We start from the raw sequence: 13783 nt of genomic DNA, 5'->3' as shown, positions 1-13783 counted from the left end.
CCACTCGGCACTCCGACATGCCCATATCATCTAAGAGATCCAATGTATACTTTCTTTGAGATAGTGATATCCCTTTTGACGATCTTGCAACTTCTATTCCAAGGAAGTATCTAAGTTTTCCCAAATCTTTCACCTCAAAGGCCCGACTCAAGCATCCTTTCGGTTTTGCGATTTCCACAACATCATCTCCCGTGATGATAATATCATCAACATACACGAGCAAGGATAGTGATTTTCTGCTCCGAATGTACGTAAAATAAGGTATGGTCTCCATTGCATTGACCATAGCCCATGCCACACACCACTTGTCTGAACCTGTCAAACCAGGCCCGTGGAGATTGTTTGAGACCATATAGAGATTTCTTCAGTCTACATACCTTCCCTTTAGTTTCAGGTCTGACAAACCCTGGTGGCATCTCCATGTACACCTCCTCTTGAAGATCACCATGCAGAAATGCATTTTTGACATCAAGTTGATGCAAGGGCCATCCGAAATTTGCTGCACAAGAGATCAAAATTCTGACAGTGCTTATTTTTGCCACTGGTGCAAATGTCTCATCATAGTCAATGCCATAAGTCTGACTATATCCTCTTGCCACAAGTCTTGCCTTGTATCTCTCCACTTTTCCTTCTGCATTTTGTTTTACAGAATAGATCCACTTACAGCCTACTGGATTCTTTCCTTTAGGGAGATCTGTCAACTCCCATGTTTTATTTTTCTTCAAGGCCTCTAACTCTTCCATCATAGCATTGCACCATCTCGGGTCCAACCTGGCTGCCTTCCAATCCTTAGGAACAGATACAGTTGCGGTGAAGCAACAAAAGCCCGAAAAGTGGGTGATAATGCCTCGTAAGAAATATAATTTCCTATGTCATAGTCATCATAACTCAGTCGCTTTGGGGGCCCAACTTTCCTTATCCCTTTTCTTATTGCAATTGGCAAGTCTAGGCTATTATTGGACACGATCCGAGATTGATTCTCCTCTGCAGAATCTACACTTGTGCTTCCTTGATTTTCCGGTCCAATGGGTTGCTCCCCGCCTTCGATCTTGTTGCTCCTCCGAGTGCATCTACTTGTTCCCTTTGTACTTGTCTTCTAGAGTACACAAGTGGATTCTGCAGCCATCTTTGTGGTGGTACGGGTCTAGGTGGTGTAGGTGTACCGGGAATTGCAGGAATCTCCGCAACAATAGGAATTTGTTGATGTTGTTGTTGGTCACCATCTTGCTGCTCTTGATCACCACCTTGCTGTTGCCCCCCCTCTTGAGCATCACCAAGATGGTCAAGCCCCTGGAACAAGTGAAAGAACATCTCTTGCATTATGTTTTGTGTGTTTGATGTCAATATATGTGATACACTAATGTTTGATTAAGTGGTACAGGGATTACATAGTTTCATATTTGCGTGTGTTGGATTTGGTCGGTCTGTCAAAAGATAACGGGAAAAGTTTGGCCAGGCCGGATAATCCGGGCCGGATATTCTTGAAATATCCGGCCCCCGATTTTGGCTAAGTCTTCGAGGAAAAGCAGCTCGGTAGGGGGCCGGACATTTGGCCGGATAATGTCCCGTATTGTACCGGGGCCGGATTATCCGGCCGGATATTTTGGAAATATCCGGCCCCTCGATTTTGGCTAAGGACTCGGAAGAAATGTGAATCAGTACATGGGCCGGATAATTGGCCGGACAATGTCACACTTTTGTTCTGTAGGCCGGATTATCCGGGGGGGCGGATTATCCGGCCCCTACTTACACCGGATTATCCGGCCCCCCGGAAGCAGCAACGGCTCAATTTCGAGAGGGGGTATAAATACCCCCCTTCTTCTACCTTGGTTGCTTGCTCAATCATTAGACAAGAAATCTGCCAAGCCACCTCCATTAGAGCCACCTCAAGAAAGTCAAGATTTGCAAGATCTCCTTCCTCCCCCAACCAAAGCTCTAGATCTTTGGGGATTCGAAGGAGAAGACACCGATCTACATCCTCACCGAAGCGTTCTTCATTTCCCCTCTCTTGTTTGAGGGATCTCATGCTAGTGTTCCTATTTGGTTCCCTAGTTGATTTGTTGTTGATGTGTTGTTGTTGATTGTTGTATTGTTACAGATTTGGGAGCCTCCAATTTGGTTGTGGATGTGTGCCCCAAGAACTTTATAAAGGCCCGGTTTCCGCCTCGAGGAAATCCCTTAGTGGAAGTGGGCTAGGCCTTCGTGGCGTTGCTCACGGGAGATCCGAGTGAAGCCTTCGTGGCTGTTGGTTTGGCTTGCGTAGCAACCACACTCCTCCAAACGTAGACGTACCTTCTTGCAAAGGAAGGGAACTACGGGAATCATCTCCGTGTCATCGCGTGCTACACTCTCGGTTACCTCTATCCCACTCTATCTTCTATTGCGTTGCTATACCTTGCTTAGTTGATATCCTTGTCATATAGGTAAATTCACTTAGTTGCATATCTAGAGAATTTACCTTTCGTGTCAAGCCTAATTTGAAAAAGAACTAAAAATTGGTTAGCACCTATTCACCCCCCCTCTAGGTGCGGCATACGATCCTTTCAATTGGTATCAGAGCCTCGGCTCTTATTTCGGGCTTAACCGCCTAAGAGTATGCTGGACGAGGTGCCCTCGGAAGGGGCCGCCGAGACGGTCTCCGTGGAAGACTTCAATTCATTGAAGTCCTCCATGGAAGCCCAAATGGAAAGCATGAAAAAGATGATTGCCGAGCTATTGGCTCCGGCCCTACCCAAGGCACCTAGTGTAGAGGTAAAAGACACGGGTGCGTTAGATGATGGAGAGGCTTCGGACTTACCCTCATCTACCAAACCCGTGGAAGGTGACAACTTAAACACTATCAAAGCTACAAGTGCATCTCCCAAGGGAACTAGTGAAAGTGAGAGCTACAATCGAGTACCTCCACCTTTCCAATCACCCGATATACCGGTTCCCATGCCTCATTTGAACATTAGGGGCGACCCACCTAAGTTTTCTATTGAGGATTTCGATACTTGGCAATTTGAGTTCCGCTCTCATGTTTGTAGTGCCTCCAATGAATTATGGAGAATCATCAAGGTGGGCTTCAAGCCATACAACCCCGACAATTTGACTAGAAGAGAAGCCATTGAGAGTCAACTCAACAACACCGCCTTGCACATGATTCAATCAAGTGTGGGGACAAAGGAATTGCATCGTGTTCGGAACTACACCACCGCCAAGGAAGCTTGGGATGGTTTGACCGCGAGTTGCATTGGAAGTGAGAGCACAAGGAGGAACAAGTATAATGCTCTCAAGAATAAAGCCGAAGGGTTCTTGAGGCTACCGGATGAAGATCATGAAGATATGTATGGAAGACTTCTCACCGTTGCCAATGCCTTCGGCTTATTGGTGCCACCCACATAAATGACTCTTGGATCAAGGAGAAGTACATTGAATGCATGATGCCATTTGTACCCATCGATGTCAAGACTCTTGTGGGGAGGGAATGCTATTCCTCTCTCACCTCTCAACAAGTCGTGCACGAGATGCAAGCTCTCAAGGTGCTTGAGGAAGCCTCTCATGATTCTCGCAATCGTGCTCTTGGAATGGCAAAAGGTTCCAATCTTGCCTTGGTGGTCAACTCCGGTGAAGAAGTGATTCCTCAAGAATCTTATAGGGCATCGTGGAGTATGTCCTATCCGGAAGATTTGCAATGCCACTACCATGATCACATGGCCTTCCATGCAAAATCCTTTTGGGTTGATCCCTCCAAGGCCAAGGAAGACAACATCAAGAGGAACAACAAAAGTGGTTTCACTAGCTTTGGTCCAAAGACAAGATCTTGCTACAATTGTGATGACAAGCGCCACTTCATTGCCGAATGCCCCTATGAAAATAGAGAGCTTCATAATGGAAGGCTCATTCCCAAGGACAAGAGCAAGGACACCAAGGGCAAGTATTCAAAAGCCCCCAACAAGAAGTTCTACAACAACAAGACCAAGAAGGGCAAGAGGCCCTCAAGAGTTGTGCTAGTAACAAGGGAAGAATATTCTTCCGATGAAGTTGAAAGTTCTAGTGGTGATGAAGATGAAGAAAGCTCAAAGGAATTGGCCGCCATTGTCACCACCAACATACCCTCTTCATCCCTCTTTGAATCTCCCAATGAGAACCCTCCTATCAAGAATGCACATTGCTTCATGGCAAGGTCCTCCGTGGACACATCTATCGTGCTATCAACTCAAGAAGAGTATACCTCCGGAGATGATGATGTTGATGATGAAGAAGATGCATCCTCCAATGGATTGATTGCTCTTGCCTCCCTCTCCACTAACTCTTCATCACCAAGTGAATCCCCCAATGAGGTCATCCTTGTGGAGGAAGAAAGTTGCCTCATGGCTAAATCCTCCGAGAGTATCATCTCCTAACCCCTCTATCCCTAACATATCTAGTGAACTAGGGGTTGATGATGCTAGCCTAAAAGTGAAACAAGAAATGCTAGATTTTGATGATTTCATTCTCAACCTACAAGGTAACACTAAAAAGCATGTTTCAAACCTCATGATTCGTTTAGCTCAACAAAGTGCTATGCTTGAGAAAAAGGGTCAAATAGAGAGAGAAGACTCTCTCGAAATCCATGCTCTTAAAAATGCTCTTGAGGAATGTCAAGAAACCATATCTTCTCTTGAAGAGAGGTTAGAAAATATTGAAGAGCCTCAAGATAAAATTAACAAGCTCACTAAAGCTAGAGATCTTGCTAGGGCTAAGAATAAAGTGTTTACAAAGGAAAAGGCCCAATTTGGGGTTGATCATGAGAAACTTGTGAAGGATCTAGATGAACTAGACAAAGCTCACAAAGCTTTGAAGAGTGAATACACTCTCCTATCCAAGTCGTTTGAGCAACTTCAAATTAGGCTTGCTTCATATGATGTGCCTAGTTCCTCTACTCCTCTATGTGATCATGCAAACATTGTTGAGGAAAATGCTAGGTTGAAGGATGAACTTGCTAAGGCCTCCTCTCCCCAAAGTAAACTTTCTTTGGATGATCTTTTGAGTAAGCAAAGATCAAACAATGGGAAGGAGGGCCTTGGTTTTAATGCCAAGGCAAAGAAGGCAAACAAGCAAAAGGCCAAGCCCGCACAAGAAAAGAAGAAAGTCGTCACTAATGGTGAAGCCTCCAAGGGCAAAACCATGAATGATGATGATGCGGGAATTGCTAACCCTCACTATGTTTTATTTAAAGATTATTATGGTGATGTTTATGCTAAATATGTTGGCCCATATGATGGTTATGTTGCTTGGTCTATTTGGGTCCCAAAGACCCTTGTTGCTAACAAAAGAGGACCCATTGCAAAATGGGTACCTAAATCCAAGAATTGATCTCATGTAGGACTATGCCGCGGAGGTTCAAAATGGGTACTTGATAGTGGATGTACAAGTCATATGACCGGCGGCAAGAACCTCGTCAAGGAGTTGAGGCCTAACATTAATGATATCACCGTCTCCTTTGGCGATAATTCTACATTCGAGGTATTGGGTTTTGGCAAGGTTGTGGTTGCACACAACATTACTCTTGTGGATGTCATGCTTGTCAAAACCCTTGGTTACAATTTGCTCTCCGTTTCCGCCCTTGGCAAGATGGGTTTCGCCGTCTTTATTGATAATGATATTGTGGTCCTCTTGTGGAGCAAGACTCTAAAAGTCGCATTCGTTGGGTATCGCGAACACAACTTGTATGTGGTGGACTTTTCGGGGCCACCACGTCAAGTGCGATGTGCCTATTCGGAAAGGCGGACGTGGGTTGGTTGTGGCATCGCCGCCTAGCCCATGTCAACATGAGAACTTTGCAAAGTCTTCACAAGGGGAACCATATTGTGGGACTAATGGAAAATGTGTCTTTTGCCAAAGATCGTGTTTGTAGGGCTTGTGTTGAAGGCAAAATGCATGACTCTCCGCATCCAAGCAAGACCATTATCTCTTCCAAGAGGATCTTGGAGCTCCTTCATGTGGATCTCTTTGGTCCCGTTACTCATGCAAGTCTTGGTGCGAAGAAACATTGCTTGGTGATTGTCGATGACTACTCAAGATACACTTGGGTCTACTTTCTCAAGACGAAAGATGAGACTCAACAAATATTCATTGACTTTGCTACCGAGGTGCAACGCCAACACAACCTCCTCATTATGGCAATAAGAAGTGACAACGGCTCCGAGTTCAAGAACTACACACTCAATGATTTTCTTAGTGATGAGGGGATTCGTCATCAATATTCCGCTGCTTACACCCCTCAACAAAATGGTGTTGCGGAGAGGAAGAACCGGACTCTTATGGATATGGCAAGGTCTATGATGGCGGAGTATAAATCCCGCTATAACTTTTGGGCCGAAGCCATCTCCACCGCTTGTCACTCCTCCAACCGGCTCTATCTCCGCAAGGGCTTGAACAAGACTCCATATGAAATACTCACCGGGAACAAGCCTAATATCTCATACTTCAAGGTGTTCGGGTGTAAGTGTTTCTACAAAATCAAAGGAGTTCGTTTATCTAAATTCGCTCCTAAAGCTTTGGAGGGTATATTTGTTGGTTACGGTGCCGAATCTCACACTTATAGAATCTTTGATGTATCCTCCGGGATTATCATTGAATCTTGTAGTGTGAAGTTCGAAGAAAATGATGGCTCCCAAGTGGGGCAAGTTGATGTTTGTGCGGGTGATGAAATACCTCAAGATGCCATAGTAAGAATGGGTGTGGGATTTTTCCGCCCCATTGAGGGACACGGTGTGGCGTCTCGGGAAGAACTATGCTCTACCACGGTGGAGCCCTCATCTTCTCAACATCAACAAACCTTACCTTGTGAAGCAAATGATGCACCAACCCAAGAACAAGAACAAGACTCTCCCTCTTATGTGCAAGATCAAGGACAAGATCAAGGTCAAGATCAACCAATCACTCATAATGGCTCCAATGAGGATCCAATCAACTCTTGCCCTTCTCCGAACATTGTTCAAGATCAAGCACATGAGATTGAGCAACCCCAAGCAATTGAGGAAGCTCAAGTTCAAGGTCAAGACGGGGACCCAAATGATCAAGTTGATCAAGTGACACCTCCAAGGCCTAGAAAGACCAAGGAGGAGATCGAGGCCCGTCGTCTAGCAAGAAGAGATAGGAACCTCGAGCTACGTGGACACACTCATGACAAGGTTCTTGGTGATGTTAGGGCAAAGGTTTCCACAAGAAGGCAATTGGCGAACTTTAGCCATCATCATGCTTATATCTCCTTAGTGGAACCCAAGAAAGTATTTGAAGCCCTTGAAGATTCGGATTGGTTGGAAGCTATGCATGAAGAACTCAACAACTTCAAGCGCAACAAAGTGTGGACTTTAGTAAAGAAGCCAAAGGAGTGCCGCAATGTTATAGGCACTAAATGGATTTTCAAGAACAAGCAAGATGAGTTTGGAAATGTTGTGAGGAACAAGGCAAGATTGGTGGCTCAAGGGTTCTCTCAAGTTGAGGGTATTGACTTTGGAGAAACCTATGCTCCCGTGGCTCGCCTTGAGTCCATCCGTATCCTTCTTGCTTATGCTTCGCATCATAACTTTAAGTTACAACAAATGGATGTGAAAAGTGCTTTTCTTAATAGTCCTTTGCATGAAGAGGTTTATGTTAAGCAACTCCCGGGGTTCGAGGATCTCAACTTTCCTAACCATGTCTACAAGCTTGATAAAGCACTTTATGGTCTCAAACAAGCTCCTAGAGCTTGGTACGAGCACCTTAAGGAATTGTTGGTAGACCGTGGGTTTGATGTTGGGCTAATCGACCCCACTCTTTTTACTAAGAGGGTCAATGGGGAGCTTTTCGTTTGCCAATTATATGTTGATGATATTATATTTGGATCTACTAACAAAGCTTTCAATGATGAATTCTCAAAGCTTATGACCGATAGGTTTGAGATGTCTATGATGGGAGAGATGAAGTTCTTCCTTGGTTTTGAGATCAAGCAATTGAGAGAAGGAACCTTCATCAACCAAGCAAAATATCTCCAAGACATGCTCAAGAGGTTCAAGATGACCGAGATGAAGGGTGTGGCCACTCCTATGGTTACCAAATGTCATCTTGCACTAGATCCCAATGGTAAAGAGGTGGATCAAAAGGTATATCGCTCCATGATTGGATCCTTGCTTTACCTTTGTGCATCTAGACCGGACATAGTGTTGAGTGTTGGTGTGTGTGCAAGGTATCAAGCTTCTCCTAAAGAGAGCCACATGATGGCTCTCAAAAGAATCTTTCGATATTTGGTTGATACCCCAAGATATGGTATTTGGTACCCCAAAGGCTCAAGTTTTATTCTCAATGGTTATACCGATGCGGATTGGGCGGGGGACAAGGATGATAGGAAATCAACTTCCGGGGCTTGCCAATTCCTTGGTAGGTCCTTGGTATGTTGGTCTTCTAAGAAGCAAAATTGTATATCTCTCTCCACCGCCGAAGCCGAATATGTTGCCGCCGCAAGTGGATGCACTCAATTGTTATGGATGAGGCAAACTTTAAAGGAATACGGTGTCATTTGTGACAAAGTGCCTCTATTATGTGACAATGAAAGTGCCATCAAGATTGCCTATAATCCGGTGCAACATTCAAGAACGAAGCATATTGAGATCCGGAATCATTTCATTAGGGATCATGTTGCCGGGGTGATATTGAGCTTATCTATGTTCCTACCAAAGATCAACTTGCCGATATCTTCACGAAGCCTCTTGATGAAGCAAGGTTCTCTTATTTGAGGAATGAGCTAAATATCATTGATTCAAGGAGTATAGCTTGACCATCTTGCAAACACACTTTCGTCTCAAAACTTTATTTGGTTTAGATGTGGGCATGGAAATAGGGGAGTGCGGTTTAAATTATTGAGCTATCCCTCCCCCCATAATGCCAACATTAAGAAATCATTCTCTTTATATCATATGTTGATATGTGAGCCTCAATGATGAGTAGTGGCTTGGGCCCAAGATATATCTTCGCGGTGCCATGCCACAACACTCATATATGGTGGCCTAGGCCACCACACTCTTCTTTGTGAAGAGTTGGAGTTATTTGGATCTCATTGCCTCTTATTTGACAACTCCATGTTCTTATGGGAAATCACTCAAGTTTGGCCTTATTTGCTCATCTCTTGCAAACTTGAGTGATCATGTACCATTAACAGTTTGAACCCTCTAAACCTAAGCCTACTCTCTCCAATAAGCCACTTCCATCTTGCTCATTTGTCATGTTTGGTAAAAACTTGGAGTCTGAGGTTTTTCGGTCGGATGATCTAGGGTGATCCATCTTATTGGTAAATTTGCACCTTATATGTGACATGATGCTTTATTAAATCATATATGGGTCTTGCAAATAACCAACGAAAGATGGGCCGGATTCCCGTGATTCCGGAATTTTCCGGAACCCCGGATAATCCGGCCCCGAGCCACCCCGGAATATCCGGCCCGGCCGGATTATCCGCCCTAAGATAGGGCCGGATTATCCGGCCTGGGCAGACCTTGAAAGGGTTGAGGTCGAGGGCGCAAGGGGCAAAACGGTTCAGAACTTGCCCCCCACGCGCCTCTCTCCTCTCTCTCCTCTCAAGGCCGCCGGATCTCCTCCTCCTCGCCGGAGACGCTCCATCCGCTCCCTCTCGAAGTTCTTGGGTGGATCGGGTGGATCTCCTCCCTAGCTACCTTCTCCTCCAAGCGGTTTCCACAATGGATGTGGGTATGATTCACAATCTCTATCCCTAGATGTTGTGTTTTATATGTGCTATTTTCTTGGTGGAATTGGTGTCTAGTTGTTCCAAATCGTGTGTAGTGTACTCCTCTTGCATGCTATGAGGCCGATCTAGTCTTAGACATGTTTTTGATTGGAAATCCGCACATCTCGAAGGGCCGGATTATCCGCCCCGAGCCGGCCGGATTATCCGGCCCGGCCGGATTATCCGCCCTCGGGGACCCCGGATTATCCGGCTCGGAGCTTCATCGCCGCTGCAGTTTGCCTCAATCTATCATGTCTAGATTTATACCGACTTATTTGCATGCTTCTCGAGTGTATTACTGTATCTTACATGACTTATGAGCATTACCTTTCCTTTGCTACCCGCCTTTGCTTCTCACAGGTGGTGCTTCTCGGGGTGGTCGGAGACGCTCAAGGCATGATCGATCAAGTGACGAGTTTGCAACCAATGCACCTCGCAAGTCCGTCTCCTCAAGGCGGAAGAACAAGGAAGTGAGGGAGAACTACAAGACCATGGACCCAGTCTCCTATTCCGCTATTCGCATGAACAACTGGTATGAAGATATCCCAAGGGATGAAGAGATTGAGGGCAGGAGATTCTGGTGCATTGAGCAGGAATTCATCTACAAGGACATATATGAGCCCATGAAGAAGCTGAGACCCATGCAAGCTATTGATGTGGACATTCTGGCTGAAAACGATCACTTTGAAGATGCCATCTGGGTAGCTGGAAGGTTGGGTTTGCATGATATCATGAAGATTCAATGTGACTATAGCCCAGATTTGGTGAAGCAATTCTTTGCCACTTTGGCGATCAAGAAAGATGAGGAACACACTATGGAATGGATGATCGGCTCCTCTCACTGCAGTGCCACTCTTCGCCGGCTTGTCTGGTTTTCTTGGAGTTCCTATTGAGGGGGTCGTCGTCTTCATGGACCACAACCGATAGATAAGAATGCTCTTGCACGGCTCTATACCTCGACAGGGAAAATTGGTTATACTAAGGGTCCGCTTACCATTTATAATCAGTCTGCTTCGGTTCTTTCGGTCAACCATTTGCCCAAGTGGTGGTAACAATGATGCTCTCCGGGAGTCCTTGTGAACCTTATGCACCTCAGCTATCGGTGTGCTCGTGATGGAAATGAGGACCGGAACTTCACTCTTGATATCATGGATTTTATTTTCCATGAGATCCATGATGCCATGGTCTCCCGGACCTCCATACCCTATGCTCCCTACATCCAGCCTTCTCATCAACAACACCGTGGCCGTGGTTGGTGAAGATTTGAGTGGGTACCCGTTGGTGAAGCACCATGTTAAGAAGCCCTACAAGGTTAAGCCAGTCTCTTCAGCTGTTCCTGCTCCTGACTCTTTCATGGGTGATGCTCGCTCTAGTGGTTTTGCTCCTGCTCGTCATCAAGATGTCCCAGCTTTGAGGAAGCAAGTGACCCGGCTTAGTTGGTTCCAACGCTATATCCTTTGCATGAATGTTGAGATCCATAAGGAGAACTATGCAGCTAGCCGAGAGCGTTCTGAGATTAAGCATACTCAGGCGGTTATTCATCACAAGCTTAGTGGTGATCAAGGACCCCGCCTCAGCCTCCAGACTCACCAGGGTTACGAGTAGTTGGCACTCAAGCACGGGTTCCATGGAGTGATCTTGATGATTGCCTTCAAAGGTCCAACACCTCTCGCCGCTCTCCGGATGCACCTGACACTGATGAGGAAGAAGAAGAAGAGGAAGTGCCATACGAGTCCGATGATGATGATGCCTCCGAGTGATTCTCATGGGACGTGTAGCATCGCGCTTGTCCCCTTTTGGCGTCTCGATGCCAAAGGGGAGAAGTGTTCTATTAGGATTCTCCGGGATTTGCATGGTTTGGGCACAAGCATATGCGTTTATCATTCTTATGTTGCTTGTGTTCCCCTTTTAGTTGAACTATTTGGTTTGTTTGTGTGCCGTTCAAAACTATGTGCTATGTGGTGTGAGACATTGTTATGGTTTTCGGATTTCTATTTGTTGAGATCAAGGATATTACATTGTGTGTGATGCTATATCTCCGCATTATATATCTACACATGGGTATGATTTCTTGCTTCCTATCTCAACTTCATATGTGTCAATGTCTTTTGTTAGAGCTCATGTTGGATATCTCTTATGTTGAGGCACCATACTCCTATGTGTTGTGTATTTGTATTCAAATGCAAATTACTTATATGCACACATGTAGGGGGAGTGCCTCTATGTCTCGCCATCATGCTTGTCTCTATTGTGATTCCTTGGCAAATCCGTATATTGTCATCAAACACCAAAAAGGGGGAGATTGAAAGAACATCTCTTGCATTATGTTTTGTGTGTTTGATGTCAATATATGTGATACACTAATGTTTGATTAAGTGGTACAGGGATTACATAGTTTCATATTTGCGTGTGTTGGATTTGGTCGGTCCGTCAAAAGATAACAGGAAAAGTTTGGCCAGGCCGGATAATCCGGGCCGGATATTCTTGAAATATCCGGCCCCCGATTTTGGCTAAGTCTTCGAGGAAAAGCAGCTCGGTAGGGGGCCGGACATTTGGCCGGATAATGTCCCGGTATTGTACCAGGGCCGGATTATCCGGCCCGGATATTTTGGAAATATCCGGCCCCTCGATTTTGGCTAAGGACTGGAAGAAATGTGAATCAGTACATGGGCCGGATAATTGGCCGGACAATGTCACACTTTTGTTCTGTAGGCCGGATTATCCGGGGGGGCGGATTATCCGGCCCCTACTTACACCGGATTATCCGGCCCCTGAAGCAACGAACGGCTCAATTTCGAGAGGGGGTATAAATACCCCCTTCTTCTACCTTGGTTGCTTGCTCAATCATTAGACAAGAAATCTGCCAAGCCACCTCCATTAGAGCCACCTCAAGAAAGTCAAGATTTGCAAGATCTCCTTCCTCCCCCAACCAAAGCTCTAGATCTTTGGGGATTCGAAGGAGAAGACACCGATCTACATCCTCACCGAAGCGTTCTTCATTTCCCCTCTCTTGTTTGAGGGATCTCATGCTAGTGTTCCTATTTGGTTCCCTAGTTGATTTGTTGTTGATGTGTTGTTGTTGATTGTTGTATTGTTACAGATTTGGGAGCCTCCAATTTGGTTGTGGATGTGTGCCCCAAGAACTTTGTAAAGGCCCGGTTTCCGCCTCGAGGAAATCCCTTAGTGGAAGTGGGCTAGGCCTTCGTGGCGTTGCTCACGGGAGATCCGAGTGAAGCCTTCGTGGTCTGTTGGTTTGGCTTGCGTAGCAACCACACTCCTCCAAACGTAGACGTACCTTCTTGCAAAGGAAGGGAACTACGGGAATCATCTCCGTGTCATCGCGTGCTACACTCTCTGCTACCTCTATCCCACTCTATCTTCTATTGCGTTGCTATACCTTGCTTAGTTGATATCCTTGTCATATAGGTAAATTCACTTAGTTGCATATCTAGAGAATTTACCTTTCGTGTCAAGCCTAATTTGAAAAAGAACTAAAAATTGGTTAGCACCTATTCACCCCCCCCCCCTCTAGGTGCGGCATACGATCCTTTCAACAAGCCACTAAGATCACTCTCACCGTCATAAAATGGTTTAGACTCGCGAAACGTAACATCCATGCTTACAAATGTCCTCCTATCAGTGGGACTCCAACACTTGTAACCCTTCTGTCTGGAGGAATAGCCAATAAAGATACATTTGATAGCCCGATGATCTAGCTTGCCAACAGATGGCCCGTGATCCCTTACAAAACATGTACGACCAAAGAGTTTGGGTGGTACAACAAAGTCATTGTTATTGAGAAGGAGTTGGCAAGGAGACTGCATACCTAGAATCTTTGAAGGCATTCTTTTGATCAAATATGTAGCAGTCATAACTGCCTCACTCCATAAGAATTTTGGAACATTCATGGTAAACATAAGAGATCGAGCCACTTCAAGGATGTACCTATTCTTCCGCTCAGCAACTCCATTTTGGGGAGGAGTGTCAGGACATGAAGTCTGGTGCAGTATACCTTGCGAAGATAAGAAAGCAGCAAAAGGT

Source organism: Lolium rigidum, chromosome 3 (assembly GCF_022539505.1).
Source record: "Lolium rigidum isolate FL_2022 chromosome 3, APGP_CSIRO_Lrig_0.1, whole genome shotgun sequence".
Lineage (NCBI taxonomy): Eukaryota > Viridiplantae > Streptophyta > Magnoliopsida > Poales > Poaceae > Lolium > Lolium rigidum.
This window is presented reverse-complemented; position numbering follows the sequence as displayed.